Source organism: Rattus rattus, chromosome 2, assembly GCF_011064425.1.
Source record: "Rattus rattus isolate New Zealand chromosome 2, Rrattus_CSIRO_v1, whole genome shotgun sequence".
NCBI classification, from domain to species: Eukaryota; Metazoa; Chordata; class Mammalia; order Rodentia; family Muridae; genus Rattus; species Rattus rattus.
In genome coordinates, this window is record NC_046155.1 from 2,641,261 (window position 1) to 2,648,008 (window position 6,748).

The 6,748-nt window shown below is 45.3% G+C and overlaps 1 pseudogene; it reads right to left on the reverse strand.

The window, feature by feature from the left end:
* Positions 1 to 6,301: 6,301 nt before the first annotated feature.
* LOC116895017 lies at positions 6,302 to 6,436 on the reverse strand (annotated as a pseudogene).
* Between the last annotated feature and the right edge of the window lie 312 nt (positions 6,437 to 6,748).

Genomic DNA, 6,748 nt, shown 5'->3' on the forward strand with positions numbered 1-6,748 from the left:
TTCCTTCTCCCAATGTCCTTCCATAGGTCTCCCACAGAAGGTGTGGCCCGGATTAGAGGTGTGTATCACCATGCCTGGACCTGGGACTTGCTTTGTCCCAGGTGACCTTGAACTCAGAGATCTCCTTGCCTTAAGCTCCTGGGATTCATGGCCACTCTGCCTCAAGACCTTCATACCAAGATCTAGGTCAAAACCTTGTATCTCCCAGCTTCAAGACCAGGATCACAGGTGAGCCTTCCAATTCTGGATTATAGTTCATTCCAGACATAGTCAAGTGACAACCAGGAATAGCCACCACAATCCACCTCTTGTCAACTTGACACAAATATCTCATGTCCACATGAAACAATAACAAGGTCAGGAATACGCCTAACATGATATAACTATTCCTCGTACAATCACAAATGCGTTTGTAAATTTACAATGGCGCAGTGTCCCTTGGGAACATTCTTTTAGTATCAAAACTTAAACACCGATTGATGTTAAAGAAATTGAAAGAAAGCACAAATAGCTATACAAATGTGTTCTTAGCAAAATAAAGCAGAAGAAGCATTCGTATTACTTTGTAATTCTCGTCTTTGGTTATGTGGCCTTAGCTGGTATTTATAACTACTTATTCCTCCACTACCCACTCTGTATCTCCTCCACCCTCTGCAAGCCCCTCAGCAGGTCTTGGCTCTTTTCCTGGAGGAGTGGCCCATTCCTTCATTCCTGATGGGTCTGCGTCCTTTGTCATCCTGCTTGGAGCAGGCTGTTGTAGTTTCCCATTGACTTTAATCACAGGACATAGTAGTACCCGTACCAAGAGACGCCCTAAGGGATCTTCTGCACTCCAGATATAATCCTTCTTACCTCTGTTGTGTAGAGGCAATCCAATTTCCCCATGGTAATCTGGATCTATCACCCCTCCTAACACTGCTATTCCTTTCTTAGCCTGTTAGTTTAAGGCCATTAGAAGCCCAAAATGACCAGGGGAAGTCTGAGCTTCCAGTTCAATGGGATGTTTGTTGTGGCTCCTGGTAGGATCACTTCCCCCTCTGGAACCAAAACTTCTAGGCCAGAAGAACCTAGAGTTGTGGGGACAGGAAGCAAAAATTTTCCTAGAGGGTAACAAGGAGTGATAGTGAGTAGAACTATACCCTTTTCACCCCTTGATTTCCTGGCTATGGGAGAAACTGTACCATATATCAGAGCTGATTCAAAGCATATACTGCCTTCTGAAGGACTCTGTCCCAGCCATCCATGCTGCTGCCACCTAATTGGTGCTGTAACTGCGTCTTCAAAAGGCTATTCCATCTTTCTATCAGACCAGTTCAGGGTGATGGGAAACATGGTAAGATCAGTGGATTCTATGATTGTGGGCCCACTGTTGTACTTCTCTGGCTGTGAAATGAATTCCTTGGTCAGATGCATTACTGTGTGGGATACCATGACGATGGATGAGGCATTCTATAAGTCCATGGATAGTGGTTCTGGCAGAAGCATTATGTGCTGGAAAGGCAAATGTATAGCCAGAATAAGTATCTACTCCAGTAAGAACAAAACATTGTCCTTTCCATGGAGGAAGTGGTCCAAGGTAGTCAACCTGCCACCAGGTGCCCTCGAGGAATGGTGACGCATCTGGGGCTCAGTGTTGGTCTCTGCTGTTGTCAGATCTGCCATTCAGCAGCAGCTGTAGCCAGGTCAGCCTTGGTGAGTGGAAGTCCCTGTTGTTGACCCCAACCATAACCTCCATCTCGGCCACCATGGCCACTTTGTTCATGTGCCCACTGAGCAATGACAGGGATGGCTGGGGGAAGAGGCTGACTGTCCACAGATCGGGTCATCCTATCCACTTGATTATTGAACTCCTCCTCAGCTGAAGTCACCTTTGCTGAGCATTTACATGGACACAAATACCTTCACGTGCTTTGCCCATTTGGAGAGATCTATCCACACACTTCTTCCCCAAAAGCCTTTCTCACCAATTGTCCAATCATGATCTTTCCAGGTCCCTGACCATCCATCAAACAAATCCATTGACTACAGCCCATGAGTCAGCGAACATTACATCACAGTGAACTGTACACGTGGCCATTTCTTCTTCCAAACAAATTGCAATGCCATGTGCACTGCCTGAAGTTGTGCCCACTGTGAAGAGTTCCCTTCACCTGTATCTCTCAGGGCTGTCCTGGAAAGGGGTTGTAAGGCTGCAGCTGTCCACGTCTGGGTGGTGCCGGCATAACGTGCAGAGCCATCAGTAAACCAGGCCCTATTCTTCTTCAGTCAGCTGATCACAGGGAACACCCCATGAGGCTATAGGCACATGCTTGGCAGTAGATGTCATCGTAACAGGAGTAGGGACCATGGGCATTTGAGCAACTTCTTCATGTAACTTGCTTGTGCCTTCAGGACCTGCCTGGGTCCAATCATGTATATACCATTTCCATTTGATAATAGACTGCTGCTGTGCACATCCTACTTTATAACTTGAAGGGTCTGATAACACCCAGCTCATGATGGGCAGTTCAGGTCGCATGGTAACTTGGTGTCCTATTGTCAAACGTTCAGTTTTCACTAAGGCCCAATAGCAGGCCAAGAGCTGTTTTCAAAGGGAGAATAGTTGTCTGCAGAAGATGGTAGAGCTTTGCTCCAAAATCCCAAAGGTCTCTTCTGTGAGTCACCTACAGGGAACTCCAGAGGCTCCAAACAGCATCTCTGTCTGCCACCGACACCTGAAGTACCATCGGGTTGGCTGGATCATGTGGTCCAGTGGTAGAGCAGCCTGCACAGCAGCCTGGACCTGTTGAAGAGCCTTCTCCTGTTCCAGGCCCCACACAAAGCTACCAGCTTTCTGAGTCACTTGGTAAATTGACCTGAGTAACACACCCAAGTGAGGAATGTGCTGTCTCCAGAATCCAAATAGACCCACTAAAGGCTGTGCTGCTGTCTTGGTGGTGGGAGGGGTCAGGTGCAATAACTTATCTTTCACCTTAGAAGGAATATCTCTGCATGCCCCACACCACTGCACTCCTAAGACTTTCACTGAGGTAGATGGACCTTGAATTTTGGTGGATTTATTTCCCATCCTCTGATATGCATATGTGTTATCAATGAGCCCAAAGTGGTTGCTACGTCCTGCTCACTTGGTCCAATCATCATAATGTCATCAATATAGTGCACCAATGTGATATTTTGTGGGAGAGGCAGATGATCAAGATCCCTTCTAACTAAGTCATGACACAGGGCAGGAGAGTTAATATATCCTTGAGGCAAAACTGTAAAGGTATACTGCTGGCCTTGCCAACTGAAAGCAAATTGCTTCTGGTGTCCTTATGGACAGGTACTGAGAAGAAGGCATTTGCTGGATCAATAGCTTCATACCAGGTACCAGATGTGTTAATTTGCTCAAGTAATGAAGCTACATCTGGAACAGCAGCTGCAATGGGATTTACTACCTGATTTAGTTTCGGATAGTCAACTGTCATTCTCCATGATCCATCTGTCTTCTGCCCTGGCCAGATAGAGTTAAAGGGAGATGTGGTGGGAACCACCACCCCTGCATCTTTCAAGTACTTAATAGCGGCAGTAAATTCTGCAGTTCCTCCAGGAATACGACACTGGTTTTGATTCACTATTTTCTTTGGCAAAGGCAACTCTAAGGCTTCCATTTAGCCTTTCCAACCATAATAACCCTCACTCCACAGGTCAAGGAACCAATGTGAGAGTTCTGCCAATTTCTAAGTATATCTACCCCAATTATATATTCTGAAACTGGGAAAATGACCACAGGATGTGTTCAGGGACCTACTGGACCTACTGTGAGTCAGACATCAGTCAAAACTCCATTAATCACTTCTCTTCCATAAGCCCCTACTTTAACTGGAGGACCACAATTCAGAACCAGTCTCCAATAGTCCTGGAAAGTCTGATTATTTCCTTTCCCCAGTGTACAGTTACCCTTGCTATACACTGGGGAAAAGGCTGTAGGTCCTTCTGCGGAAGAACTGGAGAAAGGCTAATAGCAAAACTTTTAGTTGTCTTATCAAGATCCTTCCTGAGGGGAACCTGTCCACCCCTTCATTCAAGGGGTTCTGGGTCTGCAAACTGGCTCAAGTCTGGAAACTGATTCACTGGCTGAGATTGCCTTTTGCCATGATCCAATGTAACCTTTCTTTCACTTGTTTGAGAATTTTTCTGCTTAAACAAATCAAACAGATATGCAGTAGGCTTCCTATGTATTTCATGCCTGGAAATACCGTAACTGATTAGCCAGTACCAAAGGTCCAAATGAGTCATGCCATTATAAATTTCACCTCTCCTGTGCTGGCCATTATGGGCTATGTCATTATAATTGCCTACACTGTCTATTATAATAACTACAATCACCTTGTCTCTGGCGATTCAGTGCTGACACCTGGCCCTTGTTACTTCGGGGCCCAATTAAACCCAATGCATTTAATTCATCCAATTGAGCAGTAGCATCTCCAACCCTAAGGTCTGGTACAAGGGAAAGGGCAAGAACAGAACTCTTCAAGTGTGCTAGTGCCCCTCTCGCCAGTTTATGTCTTATAGGATCCATGAAGGGCATAGCTTCTGGGCCTTCCCATGGTGGAGGAGTAGGTTTTACACAACACATCCACTCTAGCATTGCACTTTCCCTGAGCCTTAAAATCCCTTCGTCAACACTAAGCCAAGGGCTATCAGGCATCTCCAATTCCTTTTCAGTAGGCCATCTTTTTTTTTTTTTTTTTCCTTTCTTTTTTCTGGGGCTGGGGACCGAACCCAGGACCTTGCGCTTCCTAGGCAAGCGCTCTACCACTGAGCCAAATCCCCAACCCCAGTAGGCCATCTTTTGATAAATGCTTCAGCCAACCATTCAAACAAACTTCTGACACCTTTTCACTGTGCAAGCTTTCATATTAAACCTAGACTCTCCACTCAGAGGACCCATGTTAATGAACTCAGCCTGATCTAGTTCTATGTCCCTTCCACCATTATCCCACACCCTTAAAAATCCATTCCCAAACATGTTCCCAAGACCTCTGCTTGAATGAATTAGCAAACTCATTAAGCTCCTTAGTAGTGTAGCGCATTTCCTCCTCCCTAGGGCCTGTTTTGCCGTGAGTCTGGTTATGGGTCTAGAAGAAACTATTGGTGGGCCTTCATCATCATGAGGGGGGAGTCAGGGCAGGAACTGAAGCTGAAGCCGTGGAGCAATGCTGTTTACTGGATTGACTTTCATGGTTTGCTCAGCCTGATTCTTTATATATGTATATATATATATATATATATATATATATATATATGTATGTGTGTATGTGTGTATATATATATATATATACCAGTACCATCTGTCCAGGTGGCATGGCCCTCCCACCTCAATGATCAATTTTATTTTAGTTTATTTTTTATTGGATATTTTATTTATTTACATTTCAAATGTTATCTCCTTTCCCTGTTTCTCCTCTGGAAACCCCCTATCCCAAGCCCCTCTCCCTGCTTCTATGAGGGTGCTCCCCTATCCGGCCACTCACCCACTCCCGCCTAGTTTCTTTTTGAATCAGGGTCTCTCTTCTACAAAGGCTTCCACTCATAAAGATCATTTGATTTCAGCTCCCAGGTGCTGGGACTACAGAATTCCTGGACTCAAGAACCAATTTCATTAAAACAAAGGAGAAAGGCAAGCATCAGATCCTGGGGTCAAAATGGGGAAAGGGCAGCTAGCACACACGGGCTTTTTACCACACGGGATGTCCTGTGGTCTTAGCATTCTAACGGCCAAGATGGTGGTGGAATAGTGTTGTTTTCCTACTTTTTTTCCAAGATGGGATGAGATGAGTTTCATAACCCAGGCTAGCCTGAACTCTCTATCTAGTTAAAATGAACTTGAACTCCTGGTTTTCTTGCCTCTACCTTCCAAGTGGTGGAGTTACAGGTGTGCACTACCATACCTGCCTCTAAACTTGCAGTTTCGGGGCCTGGAGGGAGGGCTCAGTGCTTTAGAGCAGTTTCTACTCTTGCAGAGAAAGGAGTCTGGGTCCCAGCTCACAACCAACTCCATGGGAGCCAACGCTTTATTTTTTACCTCCTTGGGCACCAGGAACATACATGCAAACACTCAAAACACTCATATACATAAAGCAAAAATAAATAAAAATAAAGATAAATTAAAAATAAAGTTAGGGGGTTGGGGATTTAGCTCAGTGGTAGAGCGCTTGCCTAGGAAGCGCAAGGCCCTGGGTTCGGTCCCCAGCTCCGAAAAAAAGAAGAACCAAAAAAAAAAAAAGTTAGGTTGCTTTTTTTTTTTTTCTCCAGGATTTTATGTGTCCTAGGCATGAAACAGCTTTGGCCACCAAGCCAGACATCAAGCTAGAATGACAAAAGCCTGCCACCTGCTCTGCCCCTGACTGATGTAACAACAACACCAACAAGGTGTCTCTGCCCACTGGGGGAAGCTAGGTTTTAAGTACAAGTTGCTGTGGTTGGGTAGGAGTTCCTCAAAGCCAATGTGCTAAAGGCATGGTCACAGCCTGGATCACCTTACTGGGAGGTAACTGAGCTTTTAGGACATGGGACTAATAAAGTTACACCAGGCGGCTGGAGAGATGGCTCAGCAGTTAAGAGCACTAGCTGATCTTCCAAAGAACCTGGGTTCCATTCCCAGCACCCACATGACGGCTCACAACTGCCTGTAACTCCAGGGATCCAACACCCTCATACAAACGAATAAAAATAAATCACTACAAAATAAAAATGTGCAAAAGTA